Genomic DNA, 17,917 nt, shown 5'->3' on the forward strand with positions numbered 1-17,917 from the left:
TTTTCGAAAAAAAAAGTTTTTGAAAAAAAATTGTTCTTTAGAGTTTTTAAGAATGAATTCTAGAGCTTCATGAGATATGTTGAAGCCTGGCTGACTGTTAAGCCATGTCTAATATTTTGGACTGAGGTTTTCACTTTTCATTGTAGAAAGGACATGTCTGTATTTGTTATGCTAAAGCTTGGCTGGCCATTTGGCCATGTCTAATTCTTTTGGACCGAAGCTTTACACTAACATTGCATGAATCCTGGAATTCTTATTAAAAATTTTGAATTTCTTTATTTTCTTTTTCCAAAATAATTTCAAAAAATATACAAAAAATTAATAAAATCATAAAAACCAAAAAAAAAACTTTGTGTTTCTTGTTTGAGTCTTATGTCAAATTTTAAGTTTGGTGTCTTCTGCATGTTTTTAATTTTTCTTAGATTTTCGAAAATTCTTGCATTGTGTTCTTCTTTGATCTTCAAGTTGTTCTTGATGATTTTCCTTGTTTGATCTTTAACTTTTCTTGTTTTGTATTTTTTGTTATTTTTCATATGCCTTTTCGAATTCATAGTGTCTAAACATTAAAAATTTCTAAGTTTGGTGTCTTGCATGTCTTTCTTTTCTTAAAAATTTTCAAAAATATGTTCTTGATGTTCATCATGATCTTCAAAGTGTTCTTGGTGTTCATCTTGACATTCAAAGTGTTCTTGCATGCATTATTTGTTTTAATCTTAAATTCTTATGTCTTGTGTCATTTTGTTGTTTTACTCTTTCTTTATTAATTCAAAAATAAAAAATATCTTTTCCTGATTCTTCTCATAATTTTTGAAATTTTGAGTTGACTTAGTCAAAAATTTTTAAAATATAGTTGTTTCTTGTTAGTCAAGTAAAAAATTTCAATTTAAAAATTTTATCTTTTCAAATCTTTTTTTAAAAATCAAATCTTTTTCATTTTTCTTCTTAATATTTTCGAATTTCTTAAATAAATTTTCAAAATATTTTTCTTTTTTTTATTTCACATTTTCGAAAACTTTACTAACAATTAATGTTTTGATTCAAAAATTTCAATCTTTAAGAAAGTTTCAATCTTTAAATTCTAGAATCATATCTTTTAGTTTCTTGTTAGTCAAGTTATCAACTTTAATTTTCAAAATCAAATCTTTTTAAATTTCTTTTTCAAATTTTTCAAAATAAATTTCAATCATATCTTTTTCACTCCTTAATTTCAAAATCTTTTTCTAACTTCTTATCTTTTCAAAATTTATTTTCAAATCTTTTTCAATTAACCACTTGACTTGTTTGTTTTAATTTTAAAAAGTTTACTAATTCTTATCTTTTTCAAAACCACCTAATTACTTTTCCACTTCTAATTTTCGAAAATCACTAAGCACTTTTTCAAAATTCTTTTTAATTAACTAATTGTTTTAAATTCTAATTTTATTTTATTTTTTTTAAATTTCGAATTCTAACTTAATTAATTAAATAAAAATAAAAATATTTTTCTTCTCCTTCTTTTTAAAATTCGAATACTCTCTCTCACATTTCTTTCTATTTATTTAATTATTTACTAACACTTCACTTCTACTCATAATTCGAACCCTCTCCCTCTCTTAGTGTTCGAATTCCTCTTATTCTCTTTCTACCTCATTCTTCTATTCTTCTACTCACATAAAGGAATCTCTATACTGTGACATAGAGGATTCTTCTTCTTTTTTATTCTCTTCTTTTTCATATGAGCAGGAACAGGAATAAAGACATTCTTGTTGAAGCTGATCCTGAACCTGAAAGGTCTCTGAAGAGGAAGCTAAGAGAAGCTAAAGCACAACACTCCGGAGAGGACCTTACAGAAATTTTTGAAAAAGAAGTAGACATGGCAGCCGAACCCAACAACAATGGTAGAGATGCAAGGAAGGTGCTTAGTGACTTTACTGCACCAACTTCTGACTTCTATGGAAGAAACATCTCAATTCCTGCAATTGGAGCAAAAAACTTTGAGCTTAAGCCTCAATTAGTTTCTCTAATGCAGCAGAATTGCAAGTTTCATGGACTTTCATTGGAAGATCCTCATCAATTCTTACGAAATTCTTGCAGATCTGTGATATTGTTAAGACCAATGGGGTTAATCCCGAGGTCTACAGACTTATGCTTTTCTCCTTTACTATAAGAGACAGAGCTAGGATATGGTTGGACTCACAACCTAAAGAAAGCCTGAACTATTGGGAAGAGTTGGTCAATGCTTTCTTGGCCAAATTCTTTCCACCTGAAAAGATGAGCAAGCTTCGAGTGGAAGTCCAAACCTTCAGATAGAAGGAAGGTGAATCCCTCTATGAAGCTTGGGAAAGATACAAGCAATTGATCAGAAGGTGTCCTTCTGACATGCTTTCAGAATGGAGCATCTTATGTATATTCTATGATGGTCTGTCTGAATTGTCCAAGATGTCATTGGACCACTCTGCTGGTGGATCTCTTCATCTGAAAAAAACTCCTGCAGAAGCCTAGGAACTCATTGAGATGGTAGCAAATAACCAGTTCATGTATACTTCTGAAACAAATCCTGTGAATAATGGTATGACTCAGAAGAAAGGAGTTCTTGAGATTGATACTCTGAATGCCATATTAGCTCAAAACAAAATATTGACTCAGCAAGTCAATATGGTTTCTCAGAATCTGACTGGAATGCAAGCTGCATCCGGCAGTACTAAAGAAGCCTCTTCTGAAGGAGAAGCTTATGACCCTGAGAATCCTGGAATGGAAGAAGTGAATTACATGAGAGAATCCTATGGAAACACTTACAATCCTTCATGGAGGAATCATCCTAATTTTTCATGGAAGGATCAGCAGAAGTCTAATCAAGGCATCAATAATAATGATGGTGGGAGAAATAGGTTTGGCAACAGCAAGCCTTTTCCATCATCTTCTAAGCAACAGACAGAGAATTCTAAGCAGAGCCTCTCTGACGTAGCAACCATAATCTCTGATCTATCTAAGACCACTCTCAGTTTCATGATAGAAACAAGGTCCTCCATCAGAAATTTGGAGGCACAAGTGGGTCAGCTGAGTAAAAGAGTTACTAAAATCCCTCCTAGTACTCTCCCAAGTAATATAGAAGAGAATCCAAAGAGAGAGTGCAAGGCCATCAATATAACCAAAGTGGCCGAACCTATAGAGGAGGAAAAGGTAGTGATTTCTAGTTAGGAAGACCTCAATGGACGTCCAGTAACCAATAAGGAGTTCCCTATTGAGGAACCAAAGGAATCTCAGGCTCATACAGAGACCATAGAAATTCCATGGAACTTAATGCTGCAGTTCATGAGCTCTGATGAAGATTCTTCCTCTGAAGAGGATGAAGATATTGTTGAAGAGCAAGTTGCTCAGTATCTCGGAAAAAATCATGAAGCTGAATGCCAGGTTATTTGGTAATGAGACTTGGGAGGATGAACCTCCATTGCTCATCAATGAGCTGAATGCCTTGGTTCAACAGAAATTACCTCAGAAGAAACCAGATCCCGAAAAGTTCTTAATACCTTGTACCATAGGCACCATGACCTTTGAGAAGGCTCTGTGTGACCTGGGGTCAGGAATAAACCTCATGCCACTCTCTGTAATGGAGAAACTAGGGATCTTTGAGGTACATGCTGTAAGAATCTCACTGGAGATGGCAAATAATTCAATAAAACAGGCTCATGGACTTGTAGAGGATGTCTTAGTGAAGGTTGAAGGCCTGTACATCCCTGCTGACTTCATAATCCTAGACACTGGGAAGGATGAGGATGAATCCATTATCCTTGGAGGACCCTTCCTAGCCACAGCAAGGGCTGTGATTGATGTGGACAGAGGAGAGTTAGTCCTTTAATTGAATAATGGAGAAGAAGCATGAAAAGCTTCATCCAATTCTCTCCATACAGAGTCAAGCGGAGCCCCCACACTCAAACTCCAAGTTTGGTGTTGGGAGGCCATAATCATGCTCTGAGTATCTGTGAAGCTCTGTAAGAGCTCACTGTCAAGCTATTGACATTAAAAAAGCTCTTATTGGGAGGCAACCCAATCTTATTTATCTATGTTAATTACTTTTTTATTTCATTTTCCACTGTTATTTTATGTTTTCTTTAGGTTGATGATCATGTGAAGTCATAAAAACAGCTGCAGAATTAAAACGAAATAAAAAATAGCATAAAAAATAGCACACTCTGGAGGACAGGCTTACTGGCGTTTAAACGCTAGTAAGGATAGCAGAATGGGTGTTTAACGCCCATGCAGGCAGCATTCTGGGCGTTAAACGCCAGAATGGGCAGCATTCTGAGTGTTTAACGCCAGAAATGGTAGCATTTCGGACGTTCAGAAAAATGCCCAGTAAAGAAGGATTCCTGGTGTTTAACGATAGCCAGGGTATCTGGCTGGGCGTTAAACGCCTAAAGAGGCAGTCGAGTGGGCGTTAAACGCCAGAATGGATAGCATTCTGGGCGTTTAACGCCAGGATGACACAAGGGAGGTAATTTTGTTTCCAATTCGATTTTTTTCAATTTTTCATGTTTTAATTCATAATTTTTTGCATCAAACATATTTTAAATGTTCATCTTTCAATTTCTATTTTCAAATATTAATAAACTTTTCAATTCTTTTTAATTCTTCTTTTTAATTCTTTTCAATTCCTTTCAAAACATTTTCAAAACTTACATATCTTTTCAAATTCTTTTCAACTCTTTTTAATTTTTCTTGCATACAGTAATAAGTTTTCAAAATTAATTGCATCATTCTTTTTCTACTCCCTTCTATCTTATTTTGCTCGAGGACGAGCAAACCTTTTATGTTTGGTATGGAAAAAGCTCTGCTTTTTCTTTTTCCATAACCATTAATGGCACCTAAGGCCGGAGAAACCTCTAGGAAGAGGAAAGGGAAGGCAGTTGCTTCCAACTCCGAGTCATGGGAGATGGAGAAAGTAATCTCAAAAGCCCATCACTAGAAAGAGGATGGAGCAAACAAGAGAGCCCATTCATTGACCTCAACAAGAGCACTCTATTATCCTCCATGAAATCAGAGAGGACCAAAGAGCCATGGGAGATGAGCAACAAAGGCAAGGAAGAGATATTGAGGAGCTCAAGCACTCCATAGGATCTTCAAGAGGAAGAACTAGCCGCTCTCACTAAGGTGTACCCGTTCTTTAATCTCCTTGTGTCTTCATTACATGATCATTAGTGTTTAGTGTCTATGTCTTAAAGCTATGAATGTTGCATGAATCTTTCACCTTTCTTAAATGAAAAATATTTTCTGAAAAAGAAAAAGAAGTACATGAATTTCGAATTCTATCTTGAAAATAGTTTAATTATTTTGATGTGGTGGCAATACTTTTTGTTTTCTGAATAAAGGCTTGAACAGTGCATATTTTTGATAGTGAAGTTTATGATTGTTAAAATTGTTGGCTCTTGAAAGAATAATGAAAAAAGAAAAATGTTATTGATACTCTGAAAAATCATAAAATTGATTCTTGAAGCAAGAAAAAGCAGTGAAAAACACAAAGCCTGCGAATAAAAAAAATTTTGCAAAAAATAAAGAAAAAAAAGAAAGAAAAAGAAAAAGCAAGCAGAAAAAGCCAATAAACTTTTAAACTAAAAGGCAAGGGTAAAAGGATCAAGGCTTTGAGCATTAATGGATAGGAGGGCCCAAACGAATAAAATCCTGGCCTAAGCGGCTAAATCAAGCTGTCCCTAACCATGTGCTTGTGTCATGAAGGTCCAAGTGAAAAGCTTGAGACTGAGTGGTTAAAGTCGTGATCCAAAGCAAAAAGAGTGTGCTTAAGAACTCTGGGCACCTCTAACTGGGACTCTAGCAAAGCTGAGTCACAATCTGAAAAGGTTCATCCAGTTATGTGTCCGTGGCATTTATGTATCTGGTGGTAATACTGGAAAACAAAATGCTTAGGGTCACGGCCAAGACTCATAAAGTAGCTGTGTTCAAGAATCAACATACTAAAATAGGATAATTAATAACACTTTCTGAATTCTGAGTTCCTATGGATGCCAATCATTCTGAACTTCAAAGGATAAAGTGAGATGCCAAAACTGTTCAGAGGCAAAAAGCTACTAGTTTCGCTCATCTAATTGGAACTAAGCTTCATTGATATTTTGAAATTTATTGTATTCTCTCTTCTTTTTATCCTATTTTGTTTTTAGTTTCTTGGGGACAAGCAATAATTTAAGTTTGGTGTTATGATGAACGGATAATTTATACGTTTTTTGGCATTGTTTTTAGGTAGTTTTTAGTATGTTTTAGTTACTTTTTATTATATTTTTATTAGTTTTTATGAAAAAATCACATCTCTGGACTTTACTATGAGTTTGTGTGTTTTTCTGTAATTTCAGGTATTTTCTGGCTGAAATTGAAGGACCTGAGCAAAAATCTGATTCAGAGGCTGAGAAAGGACTGCAGATGCTGCTGGATTCTGACCCTCCTAAACTCGAAGTGGATTTTCTAGAGCTACAGAAGCCCAATTGGCGCGCCCTCTATTGTGTTGGAAAGTAGACATCTTGGTCTTTCCAGCAATGTATAATAGTCCATACTTTGCCCGGGATTTGATGGCCCAAACTGGCGTCTAAACGCCAGTCAGAGACTCTTTTCTGGCGTAAAACGCCAGAACTTGCACCAGAACTGGAGTTAAACACCCAAACTGGAATCCAAGCTGGCATTTAACTCTAGAAAAGGCCTATGCACGTGTCAGCTCAATGCTCAGCCCAAGCACACACCAAGTCGGCCCCGGAAGTGGATTTCAGCACTATCTGTATTTAGTTACTTATTTTCTGTAATCCTTAGTAACTAGTTTAGTATAAATAGCACATTTTACTATTATATTAGAATATAGACCTATCATCTTGGAATTATTATCTTATGGTACATTTGGTGTAACAACCCCGTTTTTCGAGTACACGAGATCTTTTCAGAAGGTACGGATTTCTCCAGAAGATCACTAAAGGGAACACCTCTGATATACCATCAAGCATCTCAATCCTCATTGTCATTGTCTCACCCTTAAGCTAGAACCTCTTTTGGGGCAAGCTCGATAACGAATCACGAAGAACCTAGTTTTTGAACCGTATCGGTTAGGAGTTTTGATTCTAGTTTTCGTAAATAGTCTCAGTTTGATGAACCGGACTCGATTTATGAGAGAAGAGAGATAATAGTATAACATTATCATTATATTAGTATTAGAAGATGGTTGAATGATATTATAAAGTTACCTGATCAGTTTTAGATAAAAATAGGAAATCAGTTTAACCGGGTTCACAGTTTCTGTTGCAGCTTAGCACCAGCAATCTTTGATGACTTTAGCAATGCTAATGCCTCATCATACATGTTTTATTATCATATTAAATATGTTACTAGTGTCATTTATGCTAGTAGCTCAAAAAAGAATTTTTAGAGATATTTTTACAAGTGTTCCGATACATCTAGTTTTAGTAGTTATACACCTGAGATATTTTAATATTATTTTAATCCACCTCCAAGCCAACCAATCACAATCAACCTATACCCCCAAGACCCCCAAGGCTGTCTCATTTGCTCATTGTGGCCGAAAATCATCAAGAGAAAAAGGAGAGAAAAGTTCTTAGTTCCAAATCTTCAAAGCTTGATTTCTTCTGAACTAAAACTAAAATCAAAACTCTGATTTCACCAAAATGATCCTCTCTTCTTCCTCTACATAACCATGTAACATATCAAGGCTAAAAATAAGGTGAGATGGCTGTCTCCCTCCCTCTTCAATTCGGTTTTCAAGGAAACATGCTTAAACATGTGTTTTCTTGATGTTCTTCCTTAGGAATCATGCTTAACTTGACTTGAGGGCCAAGAAACGTTAATTTCCAGCAACTCTAAGATGGGAAATCCCTTCCTAACATGCTGAGTGAGATTTGGTCAGTTGAAGGTTTTTGGATTTAAAGTTGTTCTTGATGTGATTTAGGAGGAAAAAGTGCTTAAGGACCACCTAAGGACATAACCGAATTAGGAGCAGCAAAACCAGGTAGGGATTGACGAATTTAATCTTGATTGATTCTGTTTGAGTTGTGTGATTATGATATGGTTTGGCTGTGCTTGAAATTGATTGTTTATATGAGTAATTCTTGTTGAAATTTTGGTGAAAATTTGATGAAATTTAATAAAATTTAGGCTATGAACTTGTGTTCTTGTGGCTGCTGGAAAACAAAACCCTAACCCTTAAATTGGGATTCAATTTGTGTTGAAATCAAGCAGAAAAGATGGGGTTTTAGTGGCTGCTAATTTATTATGAATTATGGTAAAAATCAGTTGCTGAAAAGATTTAAAAACGGGTTAAAACAGAGAAAGAATCTGAAGAATTTATAAAGAACACGAAGAACAATTTGAGTCTGATGAAGAACATTGAAGAACACCTTTTAGATATTAAAAAGGGCAAGTTTGTAATTATTTTGGTGTTTGAGGGGTTATTTGGTAATTTCTCAAAGTTAGGATGGTTAAAGTAGAAATATTAAAAGTTACGGGTGGTAAAAAGTGAATTTTAAAGGTTAAAGGTTAAAGTAAAGTTAATTTTAGAAAATTTAATAATAAAATAATAAATAATAATAAATTTTAGATAATAATATTTAATTAAAAATAATATTTTAATAAAAATAATAAAATAATGCAGAAAAGGCAGTTTTCTGTAAAAGCTTTAGAAAGACAACTTTAAGCGTAGAATGTCATAATTACCTTCATAAAACACTTAGGGAGTGGTAATAACATATTAGTGAGGCAAAGATAAAGGAAAGATAAAAAGTTAAAGAAGAGATGAAAATTAGAGAAAAAGTCTGTAAAGTTTTAATGACAGAAAACAAACAGAGATTAGTGAACGAACTAGGGCAACATAGTTAGTTCTTGAGTTGCGCCTAGGGTCAGGTATTATATGAAAAGTTAAACTGTTTCAGTATAGACTTAATGAACCTATACTTGGAACAGGCTAACTATTCATACTAAAATTTACAAAAGCTTTAAATACATACGTTGAGCAGAGAAATAAGAGCAGAGTAAAGAAATACAGAGAATAGAGTAAGCAGAGTAAAGTAAAGAGAAAAAGAGTAATAAAGAGACTAATAGAAAAGAGTAATCAGAGCAGAGTGAAGAGACAAAGAGAAAAGAGTAATTAGAGCAGTGTAAAGAGACAAAGAGGGAAGAGTAGTAAAACCCACAGATTGATAATTGGTTAAATTCGGGAAGTATCCACGAACTGAATGATCATTGATCTCGGGGAACCTATAAATTGTTATTTGTTTTAAATGTGGGAAAACCCATGAATTGATAATCATTGATTACGGGAATAACCCACGAACTGAGGATCACAGTTTTGTGTATTGATCTCGGGGAAACCCACAAACTTATGATCTCTGTGTTGTTGTGTATTGATCTCGGGGAAACCCACGAACTGAGAATCTCTGTTTTGTTGTATGTTGATCTCGAGGAAACCCACGAACTGAGGATATTTGTTTCGTTTGTGTGTTGATCTCGGGGACGCCCACGAACTGAGGATCACTGTTTCCCCTTGTGCGTATATTATGGGGTCGAGCTTTGTGCCGACTGCCGGTAGTCACGAAGGAGTGGTATTCTTACCACCGACATGTATGCACTAAGGACACAAAGGGAAACAATATCTGGGACTTGTTCTTAGGTAATGTCGGGCTGCAAGGTGTAAACCGACACATGAGCTCATGGCCTACATAGGAACAGACATGCATCATACTTGGTTGTGTATTTTCTCTGTTATGATTGTGGTATGAATGTATGCTTTCCTTTTTTGTATTCTATTCTCTGTGTCTGTGTTGTATTTTCTTGTATTCTTCTGTTTGTGTTCTGTTTTCTATTTTCTCTATTTCTTCTATTTATCTTCATCTTCTATTTACTACTTTCTGTGTTTTGCTATTCGTTTGCAAAACAACATATAATTAATGAACTTAACTAATAACCCCGACCCTACTAAGAACTTCCAAGTTCTTACCCCTTCTCTCTCCCTTCCCCCTTCAGATGGAATCATGAGTACACTTCCGTAGTTCGCTGACGACCGTTCGCAAAAAGGATTCCGCTCTAGGTAGTCATCTGAGTCTAGGGTGAATCTCATTTTCTATTTATATGTATATACTGTGAGACCAACCAATGTCTGCACCCCGTTTGTACGTGAACTTTAACCTAAATCCTGTGTACGAGACTCCTATTGTGTGGCTACTTGATGAGGTACCAGAGAGACGTCATATGGCAATGTCTGGTCGTGTAGAGGAGAAACAAATGATGTTCTACCTTTTGCTGATGTTCCACCTGACTTGAGTTTTGAAGACTTAGAACGTACTTTCCGTCGGTTTAGTAGTTTAGAGGGACTAGGTGAGTATATAGTCTAGGTTAGCCTGGGTGCCAGCTTAGGGACTTCTTGAACAGGTCAAGGCCTGGGATGTTGTATGTATATATATGTATATAGTTATTATCTAGCTATATCTAGGGGTGTTCTAACTAACAATCTATACTCTAATAAAGACCGAATCACCAGATCTTGTCAACTACTTGTGATGTATTTATGTGTGGTTGTTTATAACTGTTTTATCTGTTATTATTTGTGAGTTGATTATAAATAATTCTATTTGTTATTCCAAACGTTTTAAAAAAAAAGTACCTCGCAAACTAACTATGCTTTTAACAATGAATCAGGCTCATATAATAAATAATAGATAATAATTAGGATGACAAATTGGTAGCACTTAGTTTCCGGTATGTCCTAGGCGTACTGAAAATTGGGTTGTTACAATTTGGTATCAGAGCAGTTCATTCCCAGTAGAGCCTGGGGAGTGCACTGACTATGCTTCATTGCATACTCTGCTTGTGTGTCTCATGCCGTTAGGGTATCTTTAAGATACATTTGGCATGAATGTCTATGACCACTCATTTTGGGAATGTTCGTGCCTAGCTTGAGATATTAAGACTGATCACCTTAATGTTGATTGTTTGGTGCAGATAGGACCTAAATGACTGTGAATAGACATGGCTTAATCGAGCTCCGAACGATAAATCGACGTGAGCCACATCTATCTTCATAGCTGTTATGATCTCCACGGCTATGACTATGTGAGATTTGGGTGCCGTAAGGAACGGACCGATCTCTTTGTCAGGATGGTTTGAAGGAAATAGACTGCTTGAAGATGGATTCTGCACGTTGCTGAAATTTTGAGGGCAAAATTTTCTTTTAGGAGGGTAAAATGTAACAACCCCATTTTTCGAGTACAAGAGATCTTTTCAGAAGGTACGGATTTCTCCGGAAGATTACTAAAGGGAACACCTCTGATATACCATCAAACATCTAAATCCTCATTGTCATTGTGTCATCCTTAAGCTAGAACCTCTTTTGGGGCAAGCTCGATAACGAATCACGAAGAACCTAGTTTTTGAACCGTATCAGTTAGGAGTTTTGATTCTAGTTTTTGTAAATAGTCTCAGTTTGATGAACCGGACTCGATTTATGAGAGAAGAGAGATAATAGTATAATATTATCATTATATTAGTGTTAGAAGATGGTTGAATGATATTATAAAGTTACCTGGTCAGTTTTAGATAAAAACAGGAAATCGGTTTAACTGGGTTCACAGTTTACTGGTGCAGCTTAGCACCAGAAATATTTGATGACTTTAGCAATGCTAATTCCTCATCATACATGTTCTATTATCATATTAAATATGTTACTAGTGTCATTTATGATAGTAGCTCAGAAAAGAATTTTTAGAGATGTTTTTACAAGTGTTCCGATACATACAGTTTTAGTAGTTATACACCTGAGATATTTTAATATTATTTTAATCCACGTCCAAGCCAACCAATCACAACTCACCCTATACCCCCAAGACCCCCAAGGCTGTCTTATTTGCTCATTGTGGCCGAAAATCATCAAGAGAAAAAGGAGAGAAAAGTTCTTAGTTCCAAATCTTCAAAGCTTGATTTCTTCTGAACTAAAACTAAAATCAAGACTTTGATTTCACCAAAATGATCCTCTCTTCTTCCTCTACATAATCATATAATATATCAAGTCTGAAAATAAGGTGAGATGGCTGTCTCCTTCCATCTTCATTTCGGTTTTCAAGGAAACATGCTTAAACATGTGTTTTCTTGATGTTCTTCCTTAGGAATCATGCTTAACTCGACTTGAGGGCCAAGAAACGTTAATTTCCAGCAACTCTAAGGTTGGAAATCCCTTCCTAATGTGCTGAGTGAGATTTGGTCAGTTGAGGGTTTTTGGATTTAAAGTTGTTCTTAATGTGATTTAGGAGGAAAAAGTGCTTAAGGACCACCTAAGGACATAACCGAATTAGGAGCAGCAAAACTAGGTAGAAATTGACGAATTTATTCTTGATTGATTGTGTTTGAGTTGTGTGATTATGATATGGTTTGGCTGTGCTTGAAATTGATTGTTTATATCAGTAATTCTTGTTGAAATTTTGGTGAAAATTTGATGAAATTTGATGAAATTCAAGCTATGAACTTGTGCTCTTATGGCTGCTGGAAAACGAAATCCTAACCCTTAAATTTGGGTTCAATTTATGTTGAAATCAAGCAAAAAAGATGGGGTTTTAGTGGCTGTGAATTTATTATGAATTATGGTAAAAATCGGTTGCTGAAAAGATTGAAAAACTTAAAACAGAGAAAGAATCTGAAGAATTTATGAAGAACACGAAGAACACTTTGAGTGTGATAAAGAACATTGAAGAACACCTTTTAGATCTTAAAAAGGGCAAGGTTGTAATTATTTTGGTGTTTGAGGGGTTATTTGGTAATTTTTTGAAAGTTAGGATGGTTAAATTAGAAATATTAAAAGTTACGGGTGGTAAAAAGTGAATTTTAAAGGTTAAAGGTTAAAGTAAAGTTAATTTTCAAAAATTTAATAATAAAATAATGCGGAAAAGGCAGTTTTCTGTAAAAGCTTTAGAAAGACAACTTTAAGCGCAGAATGTCAGAATTACCTTCATAAAACACTTAGGGAGTGGTAATAACATATTAGTGAGGCAAAGATAAAGGAAAGATAAAAAGTTAAAGAAGGGATGAAAACAAACAGAGATTAGTGAACGAACTAGGGCAACATAGTTAGTTCTTGAGTTGCGCCTAGGGTCAGGTATTATATGAAAAGTTAAACTGTTTCAGTATAGACTTAATGAACCTATACTTGGGACAGGCTAACTATTCATACTAAAATTTACAAAAGCTTTAAATACATACGTTGAGCAGAGAAATAAGAGCAGAGTAAAGAAATACAGATAATTGAGTAAGCAGAGTAAAGTAAAGAGAAAAAGAGTAATAAAGAGACTAATAGAAAAGAGTAATCAGAGCAGAGTGAATAGACAAAGAGAAAAGAGTAATCAGAGCAGTGTAAAGAGACAAAGAGGGAAGAGTAGTAAAACCCACAGATTGATAATTGGTTAAATTCGGGAAGTACCCACGAACTGAATGATCATTGATCTCGGGGAACCTATAAATTGTTATTTGTTTTAAATGTGGGAAAACCCACGAATTGATAATCATTGATTACGGGAATAACCCACGAACTGAGGATCACAGTTTTGTGTATTGATCTCGGGGAAACCCACAAACTTATGATCTCTGTGTTGTTGTGTATTGATCTCAGGAAAACCCACGAACTGAAAATCTCTGTTTTGTTGTATGTTGATCTCGAGGAAACCCACGAACTGAGGATATTTGTTTTGTTTGTGTGTTGATCTCGGGGACGCCCACGAACTGAGGATCACTATTTCCCCTTGTGCGTATATTATGGGGTCGAGCTTTGTGCCGACTGCCGGTAGTCACGAAGGAGTGGTATTCTTACCACCGACATGTATGCACTAAGGACACAAAGGGAAACAATATCTAGGACTTGTTCTTAGGTAATGTCGGGCTGCAGGGTGTAAACCGACACGTGAGCTCATGGCCTACATAGGATAGACATGCATCATACTTGGTTGTGTATTTTCTCTGTTATGATTATGGTATGAATGTATGCTTTCCTTTTTTGTATTCTATTCTTTGTGTCTGTGTTGTATTTTTTTGTATTCTTCTGTTTGTGTTCTATTTTCTATTTTCTCTATTTCTTCTATTTATCTTCATCTTCTATTTACTGCTTTCTGTGTTTTGCTATTCATTTGCAAAACAACATATAATTAATGAACATAAAAATAACCCCGACCCTACTAAGAACTCCCCAGTTCTTACCCCTTCTCTCTCCCTTTCCCCTTCACATGGAAGCATGAGTACACTTCCGTAGTTCACTGACGACCGTTCGCAAAAAGGATTTCGCTCTCGGTAGTCATCTGACTCTAGGGTGAATCTTGTTTTCTGTTTATATGTATATACTGTGAGACCATCCAATGTCTGCACCCCGTTTGTACGTGAACTTTAACCTAAATCCTGTGTACGAGACTCCTGTTGTGTGGCTACTTGATGAGGTACCAGAGAGACGTCATATGGCAATATCTGGTCGTGCATATGAGTAACAAATGATGTTCTACCTTTTGATGATGTTCCACCTGACTTGAGTTTTGAAGACTTACAACGTACTTTCCCTCGCTTTAGTAGTTTAGAGGGACTAGGTGAGTATGTAGTCTAGGTTAGCCTGGGTGCCAGCTTAGGGACTTTTTGAATAGGTCAGGGCCTGGGATGTTGTATGTATATATATGTATATAGTTATTATCTAGCTATATCTAGGGGTGTTCTAACTAACAGTCTATACTCTAATAAAGACTGAATCACCGGATGTTGTCAACTACTTGTGATGTATTTATGTGTGGTTGTTTATAACTGTTTTATCTGTTATTATTTGTGTATTGATTATAAATAATTTTGTTTGTTATTCCAAACGTTTTCAAAAAAAAAAGTACCTCTCAAACTAACTATGCTTTTAACAACGAATCAGGCTTATATAATAAATAATAGATAATAGTTAGGATGATAAATTGGTAGCACTCAGTTTCCGGTATGTCCTAGGCGTACTGAAAATTGGGTCTTTATAATTTGGTATCAGAGCAGTTCATTCCCAGTAGAGCCTGGGGAGTGGACTGACTATGCTTCATTGCATACTCTGCTTGTGTTTCTCATGCCGTTAGGGTATCCTTAAGATACATTTGGCATGAATGTCTATGAGCACTCATTTTGGGAATGTTCGTGCCTAGCTTGAGATATTAAGATTGATCACCTTAATGTTGATTGTTTGGCACGGATAGGACCTGAATGACTGTGAATAGCCATGGTTTAATCGAGCTCCGAACAACAAATCGACATGAGCCACATCTATCTTCATAACAGTTATGATCTCCATGGCTATGACTATGTGAGATTTGGGTGCCATAAGGAACGGATCGATCTCTTTGTCAGGATGGTTTGAAGGAAATAGACTACCTGAAGATGGATTCTGCACGTTGCTGAAATTTTGAGGGCAAAATTTTCTTTTAGGAGGGTAGAATGTAACAACCCCGTTTTTCGAGTACACGAGATCTTTTCAGAATGTCCGAATTTCTCTGGAAGATCACTAAAGGGAACACCTCTGATATACCATTGATGAGCGGATAATTTATACGCTTTTTGACATTGTTTTTAGTATGTTTTTAGTAGGATCTAGTTACTTTTAGGGATGTTTTTAATAGATTTTGTGAAAGCTTGGCTGGCCATTGGCCATGTCTAGTGTTTTGGACTGGAGCTTTCTTTAAAAGCTTGGCTGGCTAGTGAGCCATGTCTAATTCCTGGACTGAAGCTTTAGACTAATATGGCAAGATTCCTGGAATTCATATTAAAAATTTTGGAATCCTGATTTTTTCTTTTTCATATAATTTTCGAAAAAAATCCAAAAAAATTAGAAAATCATAAAAATCAAAAATATTTTTCTGTTTCTTGTTTGAGTCTTGAGTCATATCATAAGTTTGGTGTCACTTGCATATGCATCTAGCATTTTTCGAAAATATCATGCATTCATAGTGTTCTTCATGATCTTCAAGTTGTTCTTGGTAAGTCTTCTTGTTTGATCTTGATGATTTTTTGTTTTGTGTCTTTTCATGTTTATCATATGCATTCTCAAATTCTTAGTGTCTAAGCATTAAAGAATTCTAAGTTTGGTGTCTTGCATGTTTTCTTTGCATTAAAAATTTTTCAAAAATATGTTCTTGATGTTCATCATGACATTCAAAGTGTTCTTGGTGTTCATCTTGACATTCATAAGCATTCTTGCATGCATCACATGTTTTGATCTAAAAATTTCATGCATTGCATCTTTTTAGTGTTTTTCTCTTGCATCATAAAAATTTCAAAAATCAAAAAAATATCTTTCCCTTTTTCTCTCATCAAATTTGAAAATTTGGATTGACTTTTTCAAAAATTTTTAAAATCAAATTGTTTCTCATGAGTCAAATCAAATCTTCAATTTGAAAATCTTATCTTTTTCAAAATCTTTTTCAAAAATCAAATCTTTTTCAAAATTCTTAGTTATTTTCGAAAATTCCAAAAATATTTTCCAAAAATCTTTTTCTTATTTTTGTATTAAATTTTCGAAAATAACATAAACAATTAATGTTTTGATTCAAAAATTTGAAGTTTGTTACTTGCTTGTTAAGAAATATGCAAACTTTAAGTTCTAGAATCATATCTTGTGATTTCTTATGAACCAAGTCATTAATTGAAATTTTAAAAAATCAAATCTTTTTCAAAAACTAATTTCTATCATATCTTTTCAAAATATCTTCTCATCTTATCTTTTTCAAAAATATCTTTTCAAAATATCTTTTCTAACTTCCTAACTTCCTATCTTCTTAAAAATTTGTTTCAACTAACTAACTAACTTTTTGTTTGTTTCTTATCTTTTTCAAAACCACCTAACTAACTCAGATACAAATAGTTGACCAAAAATTGTCTTTCTGACATGCTTTCAGAATGGACCATCCTGGATATATTCTTTGATGGTTTATCTGAGCTATCAAAGATGTCACTGGACACTTCTGCAGGTAGATCCATTCACCTAAAGAAAACGCCTGCAGAAGCTCAAGAACTCATTGACATGGTTGCTAATAACCAATTCATGTACACTTCTGAAAGGAATCCTGTGAGTAATGGGACGCCTATAAAGAAGGGAATTCTTGAGGTTGATACTCTGAATGCCATATTGGCTCAGAATAAAATATTGACTCAGCAAGTCAATGATTTCTCAGAGTCTGCATGGAATGCAAGCTGCATCTAACAGTACTCAAGAGGCATCTTCTGAAGAAGAAGCTTATGATCCTGAGAACCCTGCAATAGCAGAGGTAAATTACTTAGGTGAACCTTATGGAAACACCTATAACTCAACATGGAGAAATCATCCAAATTTCTCATGGAAGGATCAAAAGCCCCAACAAGGCTTTAATAATGGTGGAAGAAACAGGTTTAGCAATAGCAAACCTTTTCCATCATCAACTCAGCAACAGACAGAGAACTCTGAACAAAATGCTTCTAATTTAGCAAATCTAGTCTCTGATCTATCTAAGGCCACTGTAAGTTTCATGAATGAAACAAGGTCTTCCATTAGAAATTTGGAAGCACAAGTGGGCCAGCTGAGTAAAAGGATCACTGAATTCCCTCCTAGTACTCTCCCAAGCAATACAGAAGAGAACCCAAAAGGAGAGTGCAAGGCCATTGACATAAGTGCCATGGCCGAACCTGTAAGGGAAGGAGAGGACGTGAATCCCAAGGATGAAGACCTCCTGGGACGTCCAGTGATCAATAAGGAGCTTCCCTCTGAGGAACCAAAGGAATCTGAGACTCATCTAGAGACCATAGAGATTCCATTGAACCTCCTTATGCCCTTCATGAGCTCTGATGAGTATTCCTCTTCTGAAGAGAACGAGGATGTTACTGAAGAGCAAACTGCAAAGTTTCTTGGTGCAATCATGAAGCTGAATGC

This window comes from Arachis ipaensis, chromosome B08 (assembly GCF_000816755.2).
Source record: "Arachis ipaensis cultivar K30076 chromosome B08, Araip1.1, whole genome shotgun sequence".
NCBI classification, from domain to species: domain Eukaryota; kingdom Viridiplantae; phylum Streptophyta; class Magnoliopsida; order Fabales; family Fabaceae; genus Arachis; species Arachis ipaensis.